Genomic DNA, 27,262 nt, shown 5'->3' with positions numbered 1-27,262 from the left:
GGAGAGGTAAATGTTCGAAGCTCTTGAGGTGTCTCTAAACACTAGAAAGATTAATGAGATTATTTTTTTGCCTTTGGGTTTGCTCAGTACGAAAGGTTATCTCATTAAATAACAGCAGTCGGGGAAGCGATGGTGATTGTTTTGAATAATTCAGACTTATAGAAAAAAACAGATTAAGTTGAAGTAAACAACTATGATAAAGGCACCTGGAGTGCTATTCTCGCCCTATTTACACCCATTTTATTAGCAGTGGCTACAAGAGTCTCACTTCTAATGTATTGGTAGAAACAGAGGAGTTTAAGAACCTTTTCCATTTTAAAAATAATTATGGAAACCTCTTTGCTGCAGACCTCGCATCAAATCTTGAGGGGTTTATGGCCTGTTGAAAGATAATGCCGGAGTTTTTCTGCATTTTCTGTCTGGTTCACAAGCAAACCAGGGGACAGCAGGACTGCAGCACAGGCTGAGAGCTAGGCACGCCCTGGCCTCCGCAGGGAAGCAGGAGCGTAGACGCTGCCTCGCTCGCTCTTCTGCGCTGGAGCCTTGTAAAGGCCCCGAGTCAGACAGCACATTTCCAAACATCGGGGTGGGGAGAGGGGGATTCGTGGGGCTTTTTATTTCATTTTGGTGATCGGTGAAGGCTTAACTTGGGAGACAGCTCTACTGGAGTTAGTAGTTTCCCATGCTTGAGACCGAGTTACGATTTTGACTCGGCAATGTGGGAAATACAAATAGGAAAAGCTCTTGGGACCTCTTTTGTCTGTTGTCCAGCTTTGGCAAGACAATATCATATTTCTTTTTATTGCTTTTTGTCAAAGGCTCGATTAATGTGTGTGTAAGAATTGTTTTTCCTGGTGAGTGCCATTGCTTGTTTATACCTGCTAAGGAGGATTTGCACAATTACTTTTCAGTACTTGTTCTTTAATCCTGCACGTGATGCAGCATTAGGGGACCGTCGCTGAGTTTGCCTCCTTGCTTGTGGACATCCTACCTGAGAGTGCTGCACGTGCCGCTTGCGATTTATTCATATCCGTTTATGCAGATTGCGTTGGGCTGTGGTAGATTTTGCCCGATGTCTCTTGACAGCCAGGGAGTACAAAAGGTGTGTTAAAGAGGAGGAGGGTGTGGCTCTAGGGTCCTGATTTTTTAAAATTGGATGTTTTCACTGTGACAATAGAGCATCTTTAAGATGTTTCATATTTGGCACCTGAAATTCCTAGCTGATTTTGGACCACGGAGCTAAGGGGAAGGAAGAAAACAACAGTGTATGTTGTGGAGATGCTATCTCTGGAGCAGTGTTGTCTTCAAAAAAGACAGCCACCTGCCAGACCCTTGTCATTTGTCCCGGTATCAAGTGAATGAAGGGGGGGAGGATTTCCTGTTAGCAGCACAAGTAGAAAGTGATGCTAACAAAGTTATTTTGAGTTTTCACTGGCTGTCACCAGGAGCATTAATTTAACCTGAAAGGCTGTCTCCTCTTCATGCTGAAGTTTAACACCACTGAAGTTTCATTAGCTCCAATAAAATGCTGTTTAATTTACACCAAGATGATATGGAAGACAGCTGAATCTGGACGCCAAAGCTGAAAGTCCATGTAACGAAACCATAATCTGTAACGGAATTTGGATCATGATCGTAGTGCGCAGAAGACAGGGAATATGTCATGTTGTTTGGGAGGCTGCAAGTTGGGTAATTTGCATTATGGCAGATAAATACAAAGTTGAAGAGTCCTACCAGGTCTAGTAACAGAAGATGAGTGTGGTGTAACTTCTTCATGTTGATGTTGATTGTCACACGCAGCATTAAACGCAAGGGGACCCCAGTTCACCTGGCTTCCAGGTGCTGTGGCAGTACCAGAACGATTTTATTCAGCTACTCTGTTCATAGTAAGTTGAGCTGGTGCACAACTTGCAGAACTCTAGCTGTTCATCGTCTGTCTGTGAGATTCCTGGTTCTCGTGTAAATGGGTGAGACTGTACTGAACGTGGTGGTGCTGTCCCAGGCTGCAACTGGTAGCAAGTACACTCTGTATTTGCGTGGTGATTTAGTACGCCTTGGCTAGTAACACAGAAGTCTTCGGGAGGCAGAAAACAGCAGATTATTGGAGGCATGTAGCAACCATAAGCCCCCACTGAAATACTATCTTCAGCTTGGATTTAATGTTCTTCGTCTCCATAGCTACAAGGTTCCACTTGTAAAAGGAGAGATATGCACTGTACTTAAAAATGGTAAGAAAAAAAAATGCTTGTAGTGTCTTCAGCAGTGGGAAGGTTTTATGTTTGCAGAAAAAAAGGAAAATGGAACATCTCATTATTTACTAATTTACCCAGGTGTACGTACTTGTGGGAGAGCGTTCTTTGGTACGAGTGAGAGGTGGCGCAGGCCCAGGCTCCCGTCGGGCTGCCTGGCTCAGCCGGGGGGGCCTCCCCAAACAGGGCCGCGTGGCGGGGAGCAGGGTGTCTGCCTCTCAGCGTGAAGGCAGGCGGGCTTTCAGAATTCATTGCTTATGAGCTTATCAATTTTACTTTTTTTAGTAATATTTTTCAAATGATTGTCTGCTTTCACATGTCTAACCCGCCCCCCCCACCTGTAAGCAGCTAAGGTCCAAAAACTGTGCGTCTTTCAGGAAGGAAACAATGGCTTAGTTCCATTTTAAGCTGGGACAGATGCCGAGCAGACTCTGCTGCTGGTAGTTGGGGATAATGAATGGTTTCTGAGCATGGCCTGAGGTCGTGTGAGCAAGCCTGTTGCGTTCACAGCGATGATTTTGTTTTTAGAAGTATCCAGCTCATCTCATCCATAAACCACTTGTTTTCCATGGCAGCACTGGCCTTGAAACAACACGCTTAGGTATTTATGCAGGTTGATTTTTTCCACAGCAGCTCTGCACGTGAGCAGGGGCAGCGTTTGTCGAGCTGCGAAGTTCAGTGAGATTTCTAGCACAGAGCAACGCCACACAGGTGTACGAGAGCTGCCCTGTGTTGGGTCCTTACACTGTGAGTAGGGGAGTTGCAGGTACGGTTTGTATGGCTGCTTTTTCAAGTCCATGCTTTATGAATTATTTCTGGTACTAGAGAGAGAGAGCGCCAAAGTCAGGCTTGCTGTAAAAGGGAGCAACTCTCTTGGCACCAGTGGGATTAGAATCACTGACACCTGGCCTGTGGTATTCTATTTAGTCTATTGGCAAGGGTTTCTAAAATAACTGGATACTTAAGATTTTGGCTCTCGCCACCCAGTTAGCAGACTGCTGCTATCTCATTTTGGTATTTGCTTTGCTTTGTGCGTGTGCATCTTATTCCCTCTCTCTTTCACATTTATTTCTACATTTGCTGAAGATCTGGGAGCAGTAAAAAGCGATTTCATAAACCAAGCTATAATATTATGTATTTCATACCTATCACACACAAAATATCTGTATATAGCACACTGTGAAGGTGTATGGGGAGAAGGAACATCGCTACAAGAATGTTTCCTTCTTTCTCCTGGAAGGATATTCATCTCCTGTTTCTCAGGCTGGCAGTTACAAAGCAAACAACAACCAACCGAACAAGTGAACATCTTTTCTGTGTTAGCTGAGCACAGCTGATGTGCAGCCCTTTGAGAGACGATCGACACAGACCCTGTGAGGTTACTTTTTACACTTTCGCTTCTCAATGTCTACCCATAGCCCGGCGCTTGACAAACAAGCCCTCCTGTTCGCAGGCAAGTACGTCTCTGCGGTGATGCTCCGGTGTTCTCCATCGGAGTGAAAACCAGGGCCGTTGTCACTTGTGTTCGTACATGCTAAATCAGTCACACAAAATTACGTTCACTTGGAATTCTGCTTCCTCCCCTCTTGCCAGTGGGAAGAAATAGATTGATAAAGGAATGCAACATATGCAGACATGGTGGGCTGCTGTTGACCTCCTCCTTTTGAGCCTAATTGAAAAGGAAATGTTGACATGCCGCTGTTGTTTATTGTTTATTTATTAAACACCATTACTGTCTTGTTTTGAACAAGATGCAAAAAGGAAAAAATGAAATAGTCTCCATGGGCCAGATACTGTTTAATCCGAGGTTCCAGTTCTGCAAGCCCTGGGTTCTGGCACCCTGCAGCTTTGGAAGGGCTGCCCCGGGGCTAAGCATGAGCTTACGGGGTTTTGCGACCTCGTGAGAGAAAACAATGATTTGGCAGAACTTAACTTTTTTTTTTTTTTTTTTTTTCCTCAAAGAACAGGGATTGTATTTCCTTTGGTCATCAGCAATGCTATGTTTTTATAAGGAGCACTCGGCAAGGACTTCAGGGCAGAGGTGCAAGTGCATCATAGCTTGGGGGGATGCAAAAGGAAGATGATCCCACAGGTAGTGCATTAAAAAAGAAGAACGTGGGAGGTGATGAGCGAGGAGTATGGGAAGCTGCTCCTGTCAAAGGCGTTACTATTGTTGTCGTTTCAGGGCCAGAGCGGTGTGGTTTTCTTTCCAGTGACTGTTTTAGAATGCTATAGGATGGGCATTGGTAATTTGTCTTTCTCGTACCCTTGTGCTATGGCTCCTCCTCTGCCTCTCTGTCCCCACCTCTCTGTGATTAGAGATGGACATTCAATTCTTGCTTAAGTTGTACACCGAAGAATGAGTCAATCTAATCAAATCTCTGTCATAAGATCTGTGTTTGTACTGGGAGAGTAAGCAAAGGCTAAGCTGATAGCGCCTTTCCTCAGCGCAGTAGGTCTGAAATAAATATGTCAGCAGTGACTCAGAGGTGAAACCTCTTAGGTACAGGGCCAGTGAGAGGTTTGGGGAGATGGTGAATTAGAGAAATGTCTTCAGGACTAGGACCAAAGGTAGAAATCTGTGTTCGTTACCATTCAGAGCCTTCGTTAGCATTGCGTACTTGTTATTGCAAGTATTAATGTCAGTATACAGAACGTTGTGCTCTAGGAGTGCGAGTGATGTAGCAGTAAATGCACGGGGCAAATTTTCCTGGGCTCAGCACTTGTAAAGTGTGAGATTTCCCAAAGATGTTACCAAAATGACAGGCCGTATTTCCGGAAGAACTCGACCAGCTGTGCATCAGCAGCAATTGAGACACTGGTTGTAAATTTGAAAAGGGAGCTGCAGAAGGGTGCTGAATGCTCCTGAAAGTCTTACTCAGTCCTTACTCAGGTGGCTGGGTGAGAGATTTGCTTGTCTGAAATTTGGCCTGGCGATACAGGTGCTGCTGAGTCCTGGAAAGCAGTTTGCTCTGAGATAATGCAGATAGTCAGTGGCGGAGGACGAAGCTGAACCCACATCTCCCAGATTTTTCACTTAGGCTTGGGAACGTTCCTAACCGTGTTTCAGGGATTAGGTTGGCTCCACTGGGTCTCATCCGGAGGCTGACAGCTCATGGGCAGAACTCTGAGATTGCGCTGAGGAGTCATAGTCCTGAGCACAGCGTCCAGCTGGGAGGGGAACTGAGGGACCATCACCCTCCCTGCCTTCTCATCACCTCTCGTTCTGCTTCCCCTGATTTTGCCGCTTTCTAGAAACTTCATGGTTTGAGTTATGCACAGTGAGGACTGCTCAAATGGAGAGGGTGCTGCATAGTAAAAGCTTTGTACAAGAGAAGAAAATGCTTTGTATTCCTATGACAATCGGTGCTCAGCCCTGTGAAGGATTCCTGCATTGCTGGAATTGTGACAGATGCAGTTTGCCCTCTCCATCTCTCTTTTCCTTGCTCTCACCCCTTCTTCTGCTTTTGCTCAAACTCTGTGATGTGCTGCCAGTATTTTAAGGAGGAGAAAAAAATCGATTTTATTCCATTATGTAGCTCATGCCAGGAGGGAGCACACTAACGGAAATAGCGAAGAAATCTGTTGAATCTTTTCATTTGGTTTTTTTTCTTTTAAACACACAGAAAAAAAATTTTAAACCCCCACAATCAAAAAGGGGCAAACAATCTTATTAGTCAGTGTCCTGCTGCCAGAAATGTTCCTCAAGCTCTCCTCCACAGCAGTAGAGCTGACCTCGTTCTTGCTGTTAAGACTGTTTGCTAAACTGCACGGGCTGGTACGGCACGGGGCTGTCGGAGCTGGTCTGGGCGCTGGAAATCACCGGAGCTGCGCGTGTGCTGGTCTGCGCTGCGCGGTGACAGCGATGACACGCGCTCCTGTCGGCAGGCACTCTGCCCCTGGCAGAAGAGCCCTGTGCGCTGCCGAGCCTTCGGGGCTGCTCTGCAGGGGTGTCCCTTCCCCGGAGCCGGTCGGCCTGTTCGGGAGCTTGCACGCTGCGCTCTGCCTGGCGTCCAGGAGCCCTCTGTCATGCTGTCCGTGTTGTAGATGTTCTGACATGAAAAATCCCGCTGTGGTTTGTGTTTATAGCACTCCTCATGTCCTGGTATTTGGTCATTTCAAGCCAGGTATTTTAGGGCTGAACACAGATGGGCTGCAGCAGTAAACATTTTTGGCACTAATCAGCTTTTATCACAGCTGCCTGTTGTGCAGCCAAATAAGCTTAGGTTGCTTGTAGATCTCTCCATCTACCCAAAAAGATGACTGGATCAATTCTGAGGGATTTCCTGGGAGTTGTCCTCTCTGTTCCTAGCTGCAATATTCCAGCTTTGTTAGAAGCGAGAGTACGTGGCGAAGGGACGGCGCGAGAGGCTGATACTTTATGGGAATATTGACTTCTGACCCTAATGAATTTGCTTTGTCTTTCCCTTTTTAAGTCGCAAGGAAATAGAAAGCTCTTCCTGGTAGATGCATCAGTCGTACTGTTGTCATGGGCGCTCAAATGGGAAGACAAGGATTTTTTTGCTTAGTGCTTTGTATGTGAAGTTCTCAAAACTGATCAGATAAGTAACACGATCCTATTTTTTACCTCCCGTATCACGTCGATCACGATCTTATGCAACAGCTCTTTGCTGTGAAGGTTCCATTTTTTTCTGTTCTTTCGCCATCACCATATTATTCAGTTTCCTCTGAAATACACAACAATATGAAGAAAAATAATATCTCTGGTTTTAGCCTATGGGAAAAACTAGCGTGATCAGCTTGTTTATGATCAAAGGTGGGCCGTTAATGTGCTCTTGCATAGGTATGCGTGTTGTTTATGTGAAGAGCTAAATGGGGAAGGCTGACCTTAATCTTGATTTGATACTGAATTCTGTAAGTTCCTTTGTCGGATAGAAGCACGCAGTCTGTTCTATCCAAACATTTCAACTGCGCTGCAGAAGCGTTAGGAGAAAAAGTAGATGGTTGTTAAGTCACTTGGTATGAAATGTTCTGTGGGAATGTGGCATGTCCTTCATCGCAGCAGGCAGAGCTTGGTAATTATGTAGCGTACAAAGATCTTTTGATGCATTCAGCGTTGGGTGCATGCACAAGGCTTCCAACTGCATACTGATATAAATATACATTGTAGAAAAAGCAATCTCAATCTCGGGTTTTTGACAGACAATGAAAGAACTGGTTTTAAAGCAGGGGGTTCATGATTTTTTTTCCTGTGTAAACTCTGGTCAGGATTTTTTTTCTTGTGTGGAAGAAGTAGGCTTTTCCTGTGTGTTACTTGTATTTTAATCCAGTTAAGAAGCAGACAATAGAAAGTACAAGAAGGTAAACTCAGTGCAATGGTAGCGTTGTTGCTGTGACTGTTTGGGTAGCAGCTGACAACTCCCAAGCTTGATCACCACATGAAAATATTGAAGGAATCATTCTGCGCCTGGGAGAACGGGACACAGCCAGTCATCTGAACAGGTAGGGCGTGGAAGGAGGAAATGGAGCCATGAAGAGCCGTTCACTTGCGGGAGATGAGTTGACCAGTGAGTGCCACTGTCCGGGTTTGAAGAAACCTTTGACAATATTCTGTTTGTTGGAGAACTCCAACTCTGTCTGGTGCAGTGAAGAGGCCATCCCGTGTTCTGCGGTGGCACTGTGCTTGGGTTAAAGCTCACTGCTGGACAGCAGGCCAAGGAAAGACCTGTCTGGCACTGTGCACCAGCTTCCACGGGAAGGTCAGCCTCACTCTTGGTGCCTTGCACTCTCATACACCCTAACTCCATTTTTTTCCAGACTTTTCCAATGCATAGATTGTCTCTGATGAATAGACTTGGGTGGTTTTGTGCATTTTCAGACTCAGTTCTCATTAAAAATCAGCTTCTCCGTCTGTGTGATGGCCTCTGAAACCCCAGATGATTCTTCATTGCTCTCATCTTTCACTGACACATCTATTTGGATTATCTTTGTGCTGTGATGGATGCTTGAAAAGGAACCTACAAGGCCATCAAATTCTTGCCCTCGTTCAACTAGCATTTGTTAATGTTCTAAATCATCTTGGGCCTGAAATGTGCTGCTACTTAAATTTAGAACGATGTGATTGCCTGAAGCCTCTCCATGTGTTAATTAAATCATCATAATTGTGTTTTTTTGAGACTGACAGGTTATAAATAGTTTTTCTCCCCCCCCGCAGTAATTCGGTATGAATGACAGGCAAAACAGCTATTGTTTAAACTGTACCTTTGACACCATCCTTCCCGCTCAGACTCCATTCCTCTGCTCTTGTTTGATTGTCCTGAAATAATTGACGGTGTCATTCTTAAAGGCTAGTTAATTACCATGTACTTCTCACGTTATGTGATGATGAGAGAAATGATTTTTCTGGGCCATCGTTAGCCATTTAATTTTACAGAATGTGTGTTAAGGAGTACTGAAGGTCGGGGCAGATGTTCAGTGTCTGTGTATACACCCACACAAATGTGCGTCAGAACACACAGAACAAGTCCTAAGACCAATACATTTTAGTAATCATTTTCTTGCCATCTATAATGTCATGTCTCATCCAAGATTTTGTGGAAATAGAAGCCTCAGTGTTCTTCACATCGTTTTCCTCTGTTGCTCCCGTGTGGTAGGCCTTCACCTGGGGGAGGGTTCATAATCGCTGTGCTGTAACTGGCAAAAGGCAGAACAACTTCAGAAGATTACACATTGTTTGGAAACAAACTCTGATTACAGTTCTTTTCATTCTTAGTACTGAGAAGGAAAAAATGCTACAAATACTGAAGCTGAGCAAGAATTTGTACGAAGCTCTCCACTCAACTTTTGATCTTTCCTAGCTTCAGAGCAGCTCTGTCCCATGTGTGGGAGAGTGAGGTAGAAACAGTGTTAGTGAGAACATCCTCAGGCTTGCGTTATGCATAATCCCATTAGGCAGTTACACATTGCTCCTCTTTAATGTGGGTCTGCATGCTGTTTACAGCTCTAATTTGTGGAAGAACCTAAGGCTAGAGCTTAGTCTGCTACTCTGGATCCTTCTTACTCTTCCAATTATACAAACAAACCGTACCACTTTCTTACTTGAACTCTTGAGTGTAGAGATGTGTCACGCTGACTGGCATAATTCAGGGTTAAATAGGATTCAAGAATACGTAGGAGAGAGCTTCAAAGGAGGAAGCTCAACCTTGCTTTCCAAGATTGGAGGATGTCCTCTCTCCTTGTGAATTTGGAAAACAAGGTGATCCACCCGGCAGCTGTGGCTGGAGGCCACAAGATTCAGGAACCGTTCTCAACTCTGCTGTTAGTTTATTGTGTGAGCTGTGAGAGATCATTTCATTGCAGACTGTCAAAAGAAAAAAGGAAAGCAAGGTCAAGTTGACTTTCATTAGAATTTGAGCATTGAAACCAATCCTTAATTCTTTGAAGATTTCCCCTGTCATCTTGTAGCCTTCGCCGTCCCTTCTGCTTACACCAAGGGTCAGCTGGGGAGGATCGCCTTCACGCTCTTCATACACGGGGGCCGCAGAACAGGGCTGGGGCTTTAGCTGCTACTTTAATATGAAAGAAAAAGTGTTGTCTGGAGCCCTAAGGGACTCCCACGGAGTCTGTTTTGTTCCCATCATAAAAGCCAGTCTGAAGTGGTCTGCTTTGTCTTGGTGTGGTAGCAGCACATGCCTATTTAGCTCTTTGAAAAGGTCGATACTATATTCAGATGCAATGAGACTGACTTCCAGCTACTCAGGTGCTCACTTGTGCCAGTAGTTTTCTGCAGCGCAGTGAAATTGCATGATTTTAATGTAAATTTGTGATCCATTTCTTTCTCCAGCATTATCATTTTCTTTCCCAGAGCCTTTAAATGATATGTTAGGCTTCTGGCTTAAAAAGCTAAATCAATGTCACATGCAAAGTGAAATGGGGAAATGAAGGCAGTTGGTGTGGTTTTTCAGTTGGAACACAAATTGTACAAATGAAAAGATGAAAGAACCCACTGGTGATTTTGAATTATTAGAAATTTTTAGTTGAAAACAGAATTCATGGGTATTTTCTTTGCTGCCTTTTCTTTGTCGAATATATTAAGAGTCCCAGTGGGCATGAGGCTTCGACAGTGAGGAATTGATTAACCTTTTTCTATTTATGATTAGCTCCCAAATATTTATTATATTAGCTTTTGAGAACAAGGTCCAGACTTACTTGTTTTTCTGTAATAGACGAGGGACTAGAATTAGTGTTGCTTCAGTGAGTTCTCCACATAGTTTATGAGTAAAAGGTAGGCGTAACGTTTTGCATTTCAGTACCTCTCATGTCTAATGAAGTTTGGAGGGGGAGATTTCACCCTGATGCAAATAAAAAGATTTAGGTGGCAGAAAGGCAGTTGGCCATCTGCTTTGCCTGCTTGTATATCAAGGGCCACAAAGCTTCACAAAGTTACACTGTTTATGAAACCAAGAGTTTATTTTGGCTAAAAAGTGCCTCTAGAGAGTCGCTTGAGGACTTTGAGAGAAAACTCCATTTCGCTGATCATTTATCCCAAAGGCTGGTAACCTTCACAGTGCAAAACAACTTGTCCAGCGGTTAAAGCCATTCCTTTCTCCGCAGTGACATTAAGCTAACCTGGGAGGACAATATATCTGATATTAAATATGTGGCTGAGGATATCTGTGTGTATTACCCAGCTCAGTGCAGAACAAAACCACGGAAAATCATGTGGAGGCTTGCACGCTGAAAGAGCCCCACTCCCAGCTTTCAAGAAAATTTCATTTTAATCGAATCGTTATAGGAAAGTGGCTATTTATCCCAGCTGCTGAAGTAAGCAATTTTCAGCACATCTCTCCTGTTCCTTTCGCTGTGTTTTCGATGAGGTCTCCAGCTGCTGAGCTCTACCTCATGGTCCTACCTTGCTCTCTGTTGGAGTTCTCCACTGGTCTCTCGTGCAGGGACTCGCCGTTCCCACACGCCTGGACCTAGAGGAGAAAACCAGAGAGCTGTTACGCGATAGAGGGAAGTCTGTGACAAGCTCCACGTTTATCTCGATGGAACGATGATAGAAATCTTGAGGTGATGGCATTAAAAATGCCAGTGGTCTGTCGTACCACAAAGTACCACTGAAAGCACGTCGCTAGAGCAGTGTCATGAACGTTCGCATTAACTTGATAGTCACAAAACCACTCGTGTACGCAGAAGTCACTCTCTGTAAATAGAGCTCAATGTTATGTACCGTATTTTAAGATTTGTGTGGTCTGAAAATTGTGTTTGTTAGTGTAATTTAACAAGTTGTTCGATATCTGCTGTCCAACTCTAAAGGGCCTTTTTCGCTCGCTCGCTTTAGAACAGCCTGAAGAAAAAACTCTTTCACCCCCTGTCTCCCAAATATGGTGGGGTGGTGGCCTCAGCTACATGGGATTTTACTGTTTTGCTTTTAATAAACTGCTACGATGGGGATATGATTGCTAATGTTGTGTTCAGTTAGCTGCCTACCCATCAGAAAGCAGGCTCTTGAAAGATAGGTATTATTCTAGAATAAATATATTCAAGAGCTTCTGTAAATACAGGATTTGGGTAATTGAGCTAAGGAAAAAGTGAAGGAGTTTGTCAGTGATCCCAGGTCTGTCTTGTTCTGCAGAATTAACAAATGTTCCGGTTATAGGTAATTAATTAAAAATCATTAATGAGTCCAGGAATTGTACCAGTTTTATTTCTCCCATGAATTTGGCATGATAAACTGCTGAAGATGGATTCGGACTGGATGTCAGCAGAGTGCGGTAACTCGCAGAACAGCTGAAATGCCACGTGGGATCAAGCTCCCTTTAAACCACCTCGTAGCACTGCAGAGCTGCTGCTGTACCCAGCTCTGTCTCCCCGTCCCAGTTCATCACACCTTCTCCTCTTAAAGCACGTGTCTTTCCACCTCCTACCTGGCGCTCGGCGTTGCCTCGGTCATACCTGCAGCACTGCAGGTGAGACTTCGCAGCGCTACATTTCCCTCTTGATTTGGAAAGTCAGACTTTGCTCCCAGCTCACTTGGGCGTCTTTTAACCTTTTCTGCTGTTTGCAGCTGCTACAGTCTTCATAGGGTTTTCTGTTACTTTATTTGTTGATTAACCATTCCTCTACTTTTGAAGAGCTACAGATGAAGAATTTGCATGCTATAGCAGATATTTACATAGATATCCTTTGGACTGTATGCATCTGAGTGCATATGTTATGCTTAGGAGCTTAATTTTTAGGCACTTTTCTTTTTTATTTTTTTTTTTCTGTGCAACTCCCACAGTGTTTCTGACTCAATTAATCACAATGTCTTATCATTTAAAAAACTGGCAGTTTCAGGGACAACTGGCAGTTGCCATCTTCTGGAAGCAGATGCTGCTGATGCAGTTTGTGACCTTCCTTCATCAGCCAGCATGCAGCCGGTCAGCGTATTTGTCGTGGCCACGCGACGCTGGGGATCTCTCCTGTAGCTCACCCACCCGGTTAGGTCAGCTGCTTGGAGCGTGCCCCGTTTCTGAGCACACGCCTCTTTGCTGGGAAGCCTACGTTAAAACGGATCCCCGTAGCGCAAGTCTACTGACCGTGTCAACCCTAAGCCAGGAGCCAGCGGGCTCTGGCGTGAGCAGAAGGCAGCCGAGGGGCTGGGGAGCGCGCGGGGCCGAAGGGGCCGCGGGAGGCTGCGGCCGTAGCTGTGCCCTGCGGCGGGTCGAGGGATGGAGCAGCCATCAGCAGTTAAACGCTGAGCGTAAGGTTTCCTGCGCGCTCCGTCGCTACCACAGCGTCCAAGGGGAGAGGACGTTCGTTGCCTTTTTCGCGATACAACAGGAACGACCCTGAATTCGCCCATATTGGGTTTTGTTCGGCCTTTGCCATGGGACTGCCAATTAACTTGGGCCGTACAAATTCAGCTCCCCCATGCCTATCTTTCTCTAAAATGAGATGAGAAAGGCATGGGTTCTCTTCCTAGGGGCTTGCAGGTCTGTATAGAAGTTGAGAATTGCATTGTAAGTTTTATTTTCTTAAAATTTTATCATGAGTTTAATTGCAGGTCATAACCTGGACAGTAGAGCTTGCAGGAAATTATTGCAGGACAACAAAAAGACAGTTTTTGTGACCTTTTTTTCCCCAGAAATATCTTGGTTTTTTAATATCCTCATAAAAACTTGAACCTGCAAAATTGAAGGGATTTCTTTTCAGGGAAAAAAACAACCAGCCACCTATATCCCTAACCCAAGAATTTTCTTCTTTTTTTTTTTTTTTTTAAGTATGTATCTCGAAAGTTTTATTGCAAATGGATGTTTCCTATGGATGCTTTCAGTTCTGAGTAGAAAATGCTTTTTTGACTTAAAAAAAATCAATTAGAATTATAGTCAAGCCTGCTAAAGGTAGGGCTTAAGTATGCTGAGTTCTTTCTACCTCGTTTCAGTACAGCAGTAGTTAGAATTCCTGTTCATGGTCAGGGTCCTACTTTGTGAGGTATATTACAGACACAGAACATTACTATAAAATAAATCTTTACCTGAAAGGGCTTACAATCTATCTTTTAGTTTTTTAGGTATAAGAGCATGTTAGATGATCACTAAGCAGAAATATCAGGACCTGAAAGGGAAAAATATTATTCCCTTTGAAAATGTGTCAGGTGGAAAAATGGAAATGATTTCTCTTCCTTCCCAGCAAGTGTTAACTCCCTTCCTTCAGCGGGGTGACTCGCAGAACCGTTTTAATCTTGCCTGCTGTTTCAAAAAAATAATATATGCCTTTGAATGATTTAACTACTTCATGTTCACTGTCTTAAGTAATGATTAAATATTAATCAAAACTAGAAGCGTACAACTGAATTCAGCTCAAAGGAAACAAAGAGCCTTTTCTCTCATTTATCCCCATATATATGTGTATGTATAAATAGCAATATCTTCATTTATCATCTGGCGTTGCACTGTTTCCTGTTCATTTAGTGGCGTGACTTTCACTGTTGCCAGTAGGGCTGTGATTTGAGGTACGTTAGGTTCCTGTTACTGAATTTCAGCTTGGATTTCTCTTTTTCTTCAGATCCTCCCTGCTCCCTTTTTATTTAAATGCTTCTGTTTTTTTATTTAAATGCTCCTGGGTTTTGTTGACACCCGAGCGCCGTAGTCCTCTCCCACCTTGCCGAGCAGGGCAGGGTCAGGCTGGTGGCTCGCTCCCCCGTGCCTCCGCCGCACGCAAGGCCCCTTCGCCCTGCCGAGCCCTGGCAGCGGCTCTGACGGCAGGCCGGCGCCTGGGGGGGAGAGCAGAAGAAGGGAAGGTGGGTGCTAAAGCCGGCTCGGTGGAACAGGGCTCCTTGCTACGCTGCAGCACCTTTCTCAAGCAGGCGCAGCTCTGCTGGCGTCTCGATTAGTGCAGGCACAGACCCAAGGTTTGGAAGCGTCACTGATACCTCTCAACACTGGGGTTAAGGCAGGGTGTTAACAGCGGGAGATGTTTTACGCTGTCTGTACTGGTCTGCGTGTGGGACGTGCGTGTCTTAACATAGAGCAGCAGAAGAGAAAGATGAGGTGTGCCCTAAGTGTATGGCTCTTCGGAATGTCTGGTTCAGGATCGGGAATGTTAATAGCGGCAGTTCTTTAAGGCAGACAGTTTGTCAAGGTGACAGATCTGGCGTTGAGGTTCATTACGGTGCACATGAAGTATCGTCTGAAGAATGGAGATGTCCTAGTGACTTCACAAGTGTTGCTCTGGCCTTCAAATATTGATCTAGCAATCAGATATTCAGGTGATGGGCTCAGTAGAACTTCCTTCAGAGGTGGATGAGCAGGAGGAAGAAAACAAAGGGATGTTCACTGACATTTCTAGAAGTCCGTAGGAGGCAGTGAGAAGCATGACACTGGGTCACAGGCACAGCTATATTGCCTCGTAATTCAAGGAATAATATTGTGCCAGGGCTCTGGCAGCGCTGGGACACAGCACAAGTGATTGCCTGTGAGAGAGAAGCATAAGCAGAGGAGGTAAGGAGGTAAAATCTGGACCTGGAGAAGATGAGCGTACTGACCACAAGGTCTCCATGCCAGAGTATTAAAAATGGGAACAGCCAAACACAGATGAACTGACAACGCAGGGGAGATTGTGGGTAGGCAGTAAGCGGAGAGGACTGGAGAGACTTCCAGCAACTTCCAGTCTTCCTTCAGAGATTTTAGTGGTGTGGGCCAGTTAGTAAATACACAGTAAAATTAGACTCTTGTCTCTGTTCCCTTAGAGATTTTTTCATTTGTTCACTTGGTTCTACCTACAAAGTTTTCAGTAGCAGGATTCTGTAGAAGCTTGGCTATAAGAAGAATGTAGATTGCTGAAACTGTTTCCTACACGTTTTTTATCCCTGGTTGTGATAGTAATTCATGGCTTAAGTGCAAGTTTTTGCCACCTGTGAATGTGAGGAACGTATAATGGTGTATTTGTATATGTTTGGGTTGTTTCCTTTGAGCTTCCAGGCAAACCTTTCACAAAGCTGGCTGCTGTGCGGGACGGGGACGCGCGTCCCCCTGGAGCCGTGCAGAGCACGCTGGTGCGCACGCAGGCGTTTGCGGGAGTGCAGATGCAGTGCAGCAAGTGTTCAGAACATGCAACAGAGCTTTCAAAATGGTTCTTATCCTGTTCTTAGCCTTTATTTCCAGAACTAATGTGCTTGTGGAATGTTGTGATAGGGAATAATTTTGGTGATACTTTCAAAAAGCTTTTCACGTGACGTGCACAAATGGTTTATCCCTGTAGTGGAGAGCTGAGGAACAGAGAGAAAGGTGACCTGAAGACCAGGTTTGAAGTGTGTTCCACGTAAGAACTGAAATCGGTGGGTTTCCTGTCTGGTTCTCCAGCTTCTTAACCATGTTTCTTAGTAGCTTAATAGCAGTGATGGTTAAGCTTTGTTGTGTGCTTATTATCAAGGATGTGAAGTTAAATTAGCACATGAATATGCGCTTTCACAGGCCTCTTTGCCAAGAAGGGCTCTAAAAAAAATAAAAAAAGAGTGAGTAATACAACCAAATATGTTTCAACTGGGAAAAAGCCCCAACCTTTTCCCTTTAGGGCTTTTTTTTTTTTTTCTGGATGGGCAGGTAAGACAGGCTATGGGTTGGCCATATTTCAAACTTAACAGAGCAATTAATTAGTCGCTACGTGTACATTTTGTAAGAGGTTGAAAAAGTACTAGTTAATCATTGATGAATTTTAAAACAGGATAAGCACATAAATAAGAGGTCACATGTGATTTCTGATAGTTTCTTACAGCGCTTATTAATTATTTATTAATTCTTGATAAGCTATTTACAAATGTGTGCCAGATCTGAAACATACTCAAATGAGCTGTAGTCATAAAGCAAATAAATACCACAGAAAGCTAATGTCTGTGTTGCAGAAAGAGCAGTTAACTGATTCAGGGAAGCTAGGTTGAATCATTCACTGCACAAAATGTGGTTTATAATTGTTTGCATTTGATGCTGAGATGAAAAGTAGAGACTCAGGACCCATTGGTTAGGCAGTTCTCAGTCTGGAACACGGCATCTTAAAAAGTCAGTGGTCAGTCTGAGGTCTCATTGGTCAGCTAAAGAAGTCAGCTGAAAAGTCTAGAGGTCTCATTTTTGATATTGTATGTCATTCAGGACTTTCTCAACACAGGACTTAGGTGGATTGAATTAACGTCTTGCGGTCGTGAGGCTCACTGCCTCGCCCGTTAGCATGGGAGCAGATGTGTCTTACTATAGAGTGGGAAGTTACACCGCGTCGAGGCACCTTCGTACCAAAAAGGCTTTGCCTACAGTGAAGGTTCCGAGTCATCCAGGGCAAGACAGGGGTGAGGACTTGGGCTGCCCAAAGGCTTGTGCTGATGCGAAACAGAAGACACCGCATGGAAGATAGCGGTGGCTTTTGAACATGTTTGCCTGCGGGTTGCGTGTTAGGCTCCGCATCCAGCTGTGGTGGAGGTCCAGCCCAGGGCGTAAATCAGAGCAAGACGGAGTTGTGTGGAAAACGCAAGTCTTGCAGCAAGACTTGCTTTCTCTACAGTTAGGAAAGATCTGGAAGCATTAGATCTTGAAACCAGAAAACCAGCTCACCTGCAAGACCATCATTCCTCTCCGAAGCAGAAGAAATGCTGTCTGGTGTTTCCTTCGACGACAGCAATGATTCAAGTGAAGTAGCTACTGCCAAAAATGCCCCACGGGCGAGTAGCTCTGTTTGGAGAAGAGCAAAGTGCATGGTGGTGCGTGTCGGTTATGTATGGATATGGTACTTACAGATAACATGCATAATTTGTTCTTTGCATCCCAGAGTCTTTACAGACCTTTCAAAAACAGGAAAAGAAAAAATCAGCTTTTCTCTTTGCTTATGTTTACTGAATCAATATTTATATATTGTGATCTCATTGAAAGCCAGTGTTTATGGCTAGTTTTCCCTGTGCACCAGGCTGTGGCTTTATTTCAGAACGCTGTGATATGCTTTTTCTTTCAGGTAGGCACTTAAATATTTTTCTGCTCTCCTTGTGTTGATTGCTAATTATGTGGATGCAAGGTTTGCTTTGTTTTCTTTTAAAAGCCTGTGCTTGGGACTATTTCATCATCACTGAATTGGAGAGCAGCATGAATATCAAACAGAGAGCTGTTAGCAGCTTTGCTTGCCACCTGTCTCCCAGTGAATCAGGGCGGATTTTTTTTTTTATTTCAACTTCTTCATCCATTTGATGTTTTATCACCTGAAGCGTTTCTTTCCTCCCTTCCTTCCCCCCCCTTTTTTTTTATTTGGCATGTGTCTTTTCCCACCTCCGAGCCTCAGCTGATTTCCTCAAGGAAGGTCCTTGAACTTGCCAGGTTTCTTTACAGTAAGGATCCTAAGAAAAGGCTGCTGCTGCTCTACTGCTGTCTGGTTTTATCTTTTTTAAAGGCAGTTTGAAGTGATATTTCCTTCCTCATGTTTTACAAGGCTATCTTAAATTTTCTAGCAAAACACTGTATCCATGAAAAGTTTGATCATGAGTTTCCTCCCAGTTTTGCTTTTCATAGCAATAATTTATAGTTATTGTAGCGTAGCATCATAGAGGCTCTGCCAGGTTTGACCCCTCTGTTCCAGGAGCTGTGTACGCTTTCAGAGTGTCTCTGCTGCAGTGAACCGACTGTCTGAACAGCCTCTAAAAACAGTTACAAATTGTAATCAAATTGTCTCTCAGTTTTGTTAAGTGCAGGTCTGTACAAGCAAGTGGAGACCAAGCTGTGCTCCCTCCGCGTGCTGCAAGCTAGCGTGACCCAGGGCAGTTCTGGACCAATTAAAAATACCACGATGTTAGCGTGACCTTGCATCCGAGCTCAGGAGCAGCGTGCTCTGCGCTCCGACGCCTTCCTGCATCACTGGGATACGGTGAAAAGGACTGTTCCTGCTCACTGCTGTTTTCTCCTGCCCTCCTTTCACTGTGAGAGTTCCTGCTCAGCTTTACACCGCATACCTGGGTGGGTTTATCCCCCTCTTCCCAGCTAGAGACCCCCCCACGCAGTGAGATGCAGTATTTGTCTCGTAGCCAGACAGGCCCCCTGCCTGCAGAGTGTCTTTCTGCTCTCGTCTCTTAGTCTGGTGACCAGGCTACGACATCGCTGTGTCGTTCTGCAGCTTTTCCCTCTTGTGCTGCTAACCAGACCTTTGGCCTATAAATCGTGATCACCTTTCTCATCTACAGAATCCTATTGGAGCCGAAATACTGTGTAATGCCTTGAACTGTGTAGATGGACTACAGGATCAGGACTTACAGGTTTAAACTAAATTTTCTCTTTAAGCCATCCAGATGCTCAGTATCTCTAGTCTGATTCCCATTTTGGAACTTATGTTGTACAAAATTTGCCAGGAACTGCCTGTGTTGTCTGGAATATCATCTCTTCCAGGACATTTGCAGAGCCACACTGAGAAGTATTGCTGCCTTCCTTCAGAAGCATTTGAAAAATTCAGATTTACCACGGCTCGGTTTAGCACTCTGTTCCTATTCACTATCCTGACAGTACGGTTTCTGCCTTTGTCACGAGGGAGCCGTTTCGCAGAGAGTTAAGGTGATGTCTGGGGGTGTTTGGAGCACACAATCCGGTCGGCATCTGGGGTAGGTGTGAAATGCCATCGCGTTTGTCCATCTCCTTTGGCTATTCCCTTAACAGCACGGGGATGGCTGAAGGCTTCAGACCACCCCTGGCTCCCTTTAATTAACAGACACAAATGTGCCCGGGGCTTCGCTGACCGTTGCCGTTGGTGTAAGGCCAGGTCTCTGCTGTCCAGCCACTCCTTCAGGTGCCCGTGCGGGAGGGTCCTCTGAACAAGCACACCGCGGGCAAGTGGAGCATGCCGTTTCGGAGATTCTCTGCGTCCTCCCAAGAGTCGAGCAGTGAGCTGTGCAGGAGAGACATGCTCTTCCCCTGCATTTGAACTGCGTTAGAACAGGCTTCTCACAAAGTTGTGGTTTTATGTCTATGTGCAATAGCAGAAATGAGACACAAGAAGTATTTACGGAAACGAAGCCTAGAAATGAAAAATTGGGGTGTGCCGTTCCTCCATTCCAGAATTACAGAAAGACCTTGAAAACTTTTTTATAATGCTTATATGGAGTACTAGTGTGTGCTGACCTGCTTGATCACACTGTTTGCATGCTGGTGAGCATTGGATGGTCAGTTCATGAAACAGCCATTGCAGAACAGAAGAACAGCTCGATAGGAGCAAAGGATCCGGCGGAGAGGAGTGGCAGCAGCTGTAATTGTCGATGACCTCCCACAATGTGTTGAGTCATCACTGCTTCCTAGTCAAAACTGTAGGGTTTGAGAGAACGCAGAGCCTGGTGCAAAACACGCAGCCCCTTTTGCGGTTGGGAGTGTGTGCTGGGTCACCCACTCCCCGCTTAAGATGAGCTTGCAGGCCCAGCTGTGTGTTTCAGGCACAGGATACGGTGTGGGTTGATAAAACCATGTATCAACAGGACTCCAGCCCAGCTGGGGCATCCCTACTGCACCGGCACCCTGCTGCTTGGGGGGCAGGGCAGGGCAGCGGCTGGTTAAGCATGCAGGGAAGGGTAGGTGCTGGGTACATCTCTGTGAGTGGAATCTGGAAGACAGGAGACTCTGCCACCAGGCAGTCTGCAACAGATCCTGCCTTCAGTTTGTCAGTTTAAATCCAGCTCCGTTAACTACAGCTGAAAAGATTCAGTGCTCTGTAGTGTTCTGGCCGATGTGGAAAGCGCTTGCTGACTCGCAGGTAGCTTCTTAAAGGATGAATGGAATCATTTTTCTGCATTTGTGTTGCACCCAGAACACTGCGTTCCTGATCCATGGGGTCGCAACAACAAAAAGAAGGAATACTTGCAGAAATAGTCCAGTGCAAAGCAGCACTTTAGGGGCTTTGAGAGACGTACCAGGAATTAGAGACTCAGTTGTTCCTTCCACCTCAGGTCTGAAGCGCTCTGCGAGGGGACGGCACAGCTGCCGTACCTGTCTGGTGGCTACCGAGAGGACTCCTGTCTCTGGAGCTGGCAATCTGGAACACTGAATTCCCCCACACAAAGAATCCATCTGTTTCAGTAGTGCACATCCCAACCGTGTGTACAGTTTATTTCAATCTCTACTAAATTACATGCAAATGAGTAAACAAAATAATACAGCCTGTCCCAAGCTGTTGATATTTATTTCAATGTATAAAAACAGATGATAGCTGTTTTCTCTTAAATACCCCTTATGTCATCAAGAAAGTTGAGAGAAAATTATGTTCCAAAGTCTGTCTGTACTCCCCTCACTGAGGTCTTGCCTTTTCCTTCAAAACTATAAGAAAATACGACCTTTCTGGATTATCTCCAACAGGAGATAAGGTTTTCCATTTGTTCTTCAAGAGGAAGAAACATAAAATTGGGAAGCAGCGTTGTCCCTTGAGAGCGCTGCCTTGGGAGTCACGGGGGTCGGGGTCCGGTTCTTGCACCGCTGTCGCATCTAAACAAATTGCGTCCTCCCTTGTCGTCCAGTCTTCCCTTCTGCCTCGTGACACTTTGGGCAGCAAAGCTCTTTGGGACGGGGCTGTCCTCAACCTGCTGCACCCGGTCTGTGAGCCTGGGTCTCCACTGGGGCCTCCGAAGGCTGCTGCAATAAAAATAACAATAAATTTGCCCTTTTCTTATTAGTCTTGAGCTTTTGTTGCCATTTAGAAAAGCAAGCAGCACATAACCATATGAAAATGTCATTTGCAAGCATTTAGCTCTCCAGTGCTCGCTGTGGTTTCATGGGATGCTTTCTAGAAACACATAGCTGAGAAATGGAAATCATTTAGCGCTCGCGTATGCTGGGACTGCCTGAACAGTGTTAGAAAAAGGCACAAGGGAAGCCAAACTAACGAGCTTTTGAACAAGGGGGCTATCAAAGTTGTTTAAAGGAAAATTAAGGAGAAAAGGAGACACTTTAAAAGACTTCCTTATCAATATTCCCCTCTTTTTTTCTGTCGTCCGATGACTTTTATGGGCCTGAGCTGGTTTTTCTTTTCAGTTGTGTGATGGGCTTTGGCCTCTCTGCTTCTAAGTAATGGCCAATATATTTTAATTGAACAAATCCCATTTTCCTTAATGCTTATTAAAGACAATCTAAAAATAATACTGGTGTTTACGTGGATTTTAAATAATTATCATGAATGTTCCCTTGAGCGGTTTAGGACTTACAGTGCATACCTAGTAGGAAGTTGGATCTGGTTTTCAGACTTGCTTGAAACATTGGAGCTTCCAAGCTTTGGCCCTAAGTTTGTGTAGCAGGTTGTTCCTGGTCCTTGGATGCGCTGCGTGGGCAAGGGAGAGCAAAAACTTGGTTGCCCAGTCTGCCGGTTGTTTGCTGAGTTTTCCATGAGGGTTTCCTTTCGCTTGGTATCCAGACTAGCTAAATGTATTTCTCCCTGTTGGATACCGAGTCCGCTGCCGTTGGCAGAGGGCTGAGGTGAGCTGCCGTTGGTGCAAGCGCAACAGAAGCGTGGACATTGGTGATTTCAGCTGTGTGCATGCCTTGCGTTAGCCTTGGCAGGAATTTTATCCTTTGGGAACATTAGGCATTGGAGCTCACGGTCACACCGCGGCTGAGAGAGCCCGTGTGCCCGCACCGCTCCGGCCGGCCAGCGCCGAGGCCGTGGGCTGGAGCCCCGGGGCGCGGCGCGGCCGAGGGCTGTTGGCTGTGGCAGCAGGCGCTGCGTGGCTGTGGGGCCAGGGCGGCTCTGGGTTTGCAGCGCAGAGCGCAGTGACGGGGGCTGCAAAGTCTCTCGTTCTCTGCTGCCTTGTTAAGCTGGTGTTACTGCTGGGTTTGGTTTTGCTGCGGTAGGTAGCACAAGAGGAATTAAGCAAAGGGCATTTTTCGTCTACGTATAAAATTCATTCTGTTTATTCTTCTTATTACGATTTTTGTAAAATACTAAACTCAATTGCAGATAGAATAAGCCATCTGGTTCCTGTCACAGCTACTGTATATTGCATACGTATGGGGAAATTGCTTATTGATTTAACCAAGTGTGAACAAGTGCTACTAGGAAACCACAAAAGTATTCGTAATACTAATAGATACTATCAGGAGTGACATGCCGCACCTCATTCTTGGCTAGAGGGCATCAACTTTTAACCAAGGATTTTTAAAAAAATCAGTTACTCCTATATGGATGACTGTGCTATTAAAGCTGTAATGAAAAATTACTTGGAGAAAGGAAGGCAGTGCACTTAGTGTGTGTGTTTTATTGACCTCACTGTACTTTGTGTGCTGGAATGAGGCCTGGCTCCTGCAAAGTCTGCAAGTTACGTCAGCTGAATCGTCGAAAGGGTAGCGGTGTTGACTGCATACTGTTGTGACAGCATCTGCATACATATATTTAACCAGTTATTTGCATGGCCTGGATGTTATTTTTAACCAGTTTGGCAGATGAAACCACTGCAAGAAAGTGGTACAGGGCAGCCTCAAAATCAGTGTATTCCTACAGTGGTTAAAGCGTCTCGGTGTCCAAATGAACCGCTCTTGGAGCGGTGAAAGTCAAAGAACCAGAATACTTTTTGGAAGGAAAACTGTAATAGAGGCTAAATGTGAGGAGACTAATTCGGTGTGAGACCATTTCAGAGAATGAAAAAAGGCCCAGAGTCTGTAAAAAACAGCCCGAGAACAGACTCTGGTTTTGCTGTGTGGGTTCTTCAGAAATTCGCAGCTGTGACCATCGCTTCCTGCAGGATGCTTTTCTCTGGACTTCTGTGGTTCTCTTGTTTCTGCGTTGATGCTATGGCTGTGCTCCTCTCAGGTGTTTACGTGCATTCTGTTCTCCCAACATCTGTATTTCAGAAACTGTTATCTCACCTTGAAGTACCGAGCCTCTCTCTTTTTGTTGCCACTGTCAAGGAGAGGGAAGCAGTCCTTGCTTATAAACCATAACGGCGTTTTGTCGTGGTTTCCAAATGATGTCTGTCTAGACTTCCTTGAGCATGAATCATTATTAGTAGAATTGCTTATATATCAATATATTTTTCTACATTTTAACAAAGTTTGCCAATCAAAATGCCAAATAACGATCAGGAACATCGTTTGATTGGATGCCAGGAGGTACAGCCATTCGTTTCAGCAGGGAGGAATTGCTTAGCCCAGTGCTAACAGTATTACTGTGCAGCCTCTGCCACCATTTTTAGGAGAGCTGAGACTCTCCCAGCTGCGCTCTGTCTTTTTTTCTTATTCATCATCTTGTTTTGCAATGTCTATTTTTTGCTTTAGAATTGTCTTCAACCTTGTCACTCTTAATGTCTGCGGGACGTCGTTGTGGTTGTATTTGAAGATGGGTGCTTCTGGCTGGAGTGTCCAGAGGTATTTTCATGAGTCTGACGTAAGAAACTAACTTACAGATGCTCTGGATTTTTCATATTTTATTTAGGAAGCAGGCAACTGTGGCTCACAGTGGGTATCTTCTGATCTGACTCCTTGCAGAATGAAATCTTGTGTGTTTGTGTAGGATTCTGTAGTGATTTTGCTCCTAAAATTATAAGTAATTAAACAGCTAATTAATTTTGTGTTATAATCTGTGATAGAGACTGCTGATCTTAGCCTTGTTATATGCATGTAGAGAAGAAGGAGGATCAAGTTTTCAGTGAAAGAGTTTAGGACTTCTGGGGTCTGCTTCGTTCAGGTCCCCGCTCCCCCCCCAACTTCTGTGCGCTCTCTGCCTGCTCACGGCATCGGTTACCCCCGGGGTGGGAGCCCCGGACCCCTTCCAAAGGCAGGGCTTGCCCTGAGGGACAGTGGGTGTGCCAGGCTGTGCACCACCCGCTTGCCTGGTGCGACCTGGGGAGAGAGGTTACCATGGATTGTGATGCCAAGATGGTGTGGATTCAGACGTGGATCGGTACGCCGGCGCTGTGCGAGGCTGTGCTGCCTGTCTTCCCGATTTTCACAAAGTGGAGTCCGCTCGCGTGTGGACCCAAGTAAGGTAAAGGAGTTGTTCGAGATAAAGGAGTAATTTTGACTCCTAAGTTAATACCAGTGGCCTGTGACCTAATATCTAAAATGAGCAGGGGTATTGGAGCACAGAGCCACCGGTCCAGGCTCTTGGCATGCACAGATACCTGCACAGGTCCTGTGCCTGACTCAGATTTTCCGTACCTCCCTTACGGCTGGAGTGGTGACCGCTCCTGGGAAAGCTTTGATCTGGGAGTGCAGTGCGGCAGTCTGGAAGTGGCCATTGCAGTGGCTGTTTGATCTGTGGCTTTTAGCCCAGCTCAGAACGTACCCCACTCTGAGAGTAGTATTTCCAACACACCTGTGGTGGGTACTACTGCTTTGCAGTTTCCCAGGCAAGCACTGGGTGCACTACCTTCAGCATGGGAAGCAGCGCAGTAATCGTCTCCTGGCTCTCAGGCTGGACCAGTTAGTGTTGCTGAGAAGCAGGGACAGGTAGCCTGGCCACAGGGCCATCTTGGCAGGGTTACGTTCCTTTGTGGAGCTGATCTGGGATTTGCGCTGGTTGGTTAAGCTTGTTTGGGAGTCTGAAGAAGTTGCATCCTTAGTTGTCCAAAGGGCAAGCTTGCAGTAAAAGCAGAAGATGTACAGGGTGTGTCAGTGTACCAGGTAACCTAGTGAAAGCACAGGTGACCAAGTGGCACCCCACCTGCAGTACAAGACTGCAGTACAAGTAATCAAGAATAACCCTAGAATTAAAACTTGTTTCTGTGTCCCCGATGTCTGGTGTTCTGAGTGAGGGGCTGGGAGTGGGGAAAGAAACAAAGTTATGTATGGAAGAGCCTGTTGTGTTGGAGATGCAAGAGTTTGCTGATGATTATGTCCTGGCGAGAATGTGTTGTAACTTGAATCATTAAAATGATGGTTTATACTCATCAATGAATTTTAGCTCAGCTAAGGTGCTACACCACTGAATTAAGCATATAGTGGCTGCAGTGCTGTTTAATTAATAGAAGCTGCATCACTGGCTATAACAGTGATGAAAAATCTGTGGGAAAAATGAATACATTTGCTGCGAACATATGCAAGCGCAATTGTCAAAATTCTTAATTTGGCCTTGAAAATGTGCCAACTCATCTCTTCCTTCAAGCGAGAGCTCCTTTGCCATTACTCGTTGTTTGCGTAGCTGAAGCTGAGGAGCTCCGCACTAAGAGTGCTGATGCATCGATTAGCTCTCCGTTGGGCCAAACTCGCGTGCGTTTGCATGGTGGCATCCAAGCTTGGACTCACAAAGGGAGATGCGAAATAGCACAGTCCGCCACTCAGTTACGGTAGTTTCACATAGAATTAAAAACATACACTGGGAAAAGTTTCTGGAGTTAGACTCCCAGAAGAATGCAGATACAGGAGATGAATAGCAATGACTCATCTAAACATAAAATATTTGATTTTCATTCTCACGCCACACTTGATTTAGGAGACATTCATTTTAGCATCTGTCAGGAGTAATGTATGTACACAAATAGACTGTCAGGAACTGAATGTGATTGCAGGTTGTGCAGTGATTCTCCTCTCTGACTCCATAAATGGAGGCCAGAGCCCTTTATGAAACAGCGCTAGATAGTTTTAACAAACCAGCTAAGTGTAATAATTGTCTTTATTGAACGTTTCCTTGAGCCATGGATAGTTACTCACCTGCGGCAAAGGCACCTGTGCGATCCAGACCCCTCAGTCCCAGAGATGTTCAGTGTGGGATCCTCCTGGAGAATTGCCAGCGGCAGAGGCCGAGGTGCTTGGCCTTTGCAGCTGAGAACTGTCACGCATTTTCTGTGGGTCTTGCATAAAACTGATGTACACTGTTCTCTTTCATGGATCATTTACCTCGGGCCCAGAAGTATTTAAAAATTCAAATGTTGGAAGTTTTGAAAGAAAGCTCGATGATTTTTGGTGAAACTCCTTGTGAAAATGATCCTTCTTTCTTTTAGCATAAAAACGCAGGCATGTTTGCTTGCATTAGTGTCCTCTGGACGGAGTCTGACAGCTAGAAATACCAATATACTGTCTTCCAAATGACAGCGGGCTACTCCGACGTTGAAAATTTCCGGTAGCTTAATTTCTTGTCTCTGCATCTGGGGGGAAAAGAAAAGCAATGCAGTATCTGGCATGGTTATTCGCAGCATATTAACCTGTGATATTTATGGATAAGTTACATTTGTCTTGTGTGTAGTGGAGATTTTATTAAATTAAAAGCCCTTCTTAATGGTTATGCTGCACTTCCTCAGAGTTCGTCTTTTCTTAGTCCCAGAAGCAGATACTAAAGCTTTTAATATCAAATAGTTTTGGGTTGTTTGGTTTTTTTTTTTCTCCTTTCTGTGGTAGTTGAGCAGTAAGTTGACCAGGCACTAGATATATCTAGGCTTTAGATTTTTCCAGTCTAAGTAATATCAATGTGAGGCACCTGCATGGCTACATGACTTTAGTAGGCTGGTTATCGGAGGTACCAAACATCTACTGTAGCTTCTGGTACTCTGTCAAATCGAGAGGCCGTCTCATTTTACCTGATAAACTGTAGCTGGTGCGATCTCATGTGTCAGATAAAGTCACACCTCGATTTCAGAGAAGCAGCCTTTA

General features: G+C 45.0%; 1 protein-coding gene across 3 annotated transcripts in view; it reads left to right on the top strand.

The window, feature by feature from the left end:
• LRRTM4 (leucine rich repeat transmembrane neuronal 4) overlaps positions 1 to 27,262 on the top strand; it is a 679,501-nt gene that overhangs the window by 465,987 nt on the left and 186,252 nt on the right. The window lies entirely within an intron of this gene.

Source organism: Opisthocomus hoazin, chromosome 28 (assembly GCF_030867145.1).
Source record: "Opisthocomus hoazin isolate bOpiHoa1 chromosome 28, bOpiHoa1.hap1, whole genome shotgun sequence".
In the NCBI taxonomy this organism is placed as follows: Eukaryota; Metazoa; Chordata; class Aves; order Opisthocomiformes; family Opisthocomidae; genus Opisthocomus; species Opisthocomus hoazin.
The sequence above is the reverse complement of the archived record's forward strand: the minus strand, read 5'-3'. Positions and strand labels throughout refer to the sequence as shown.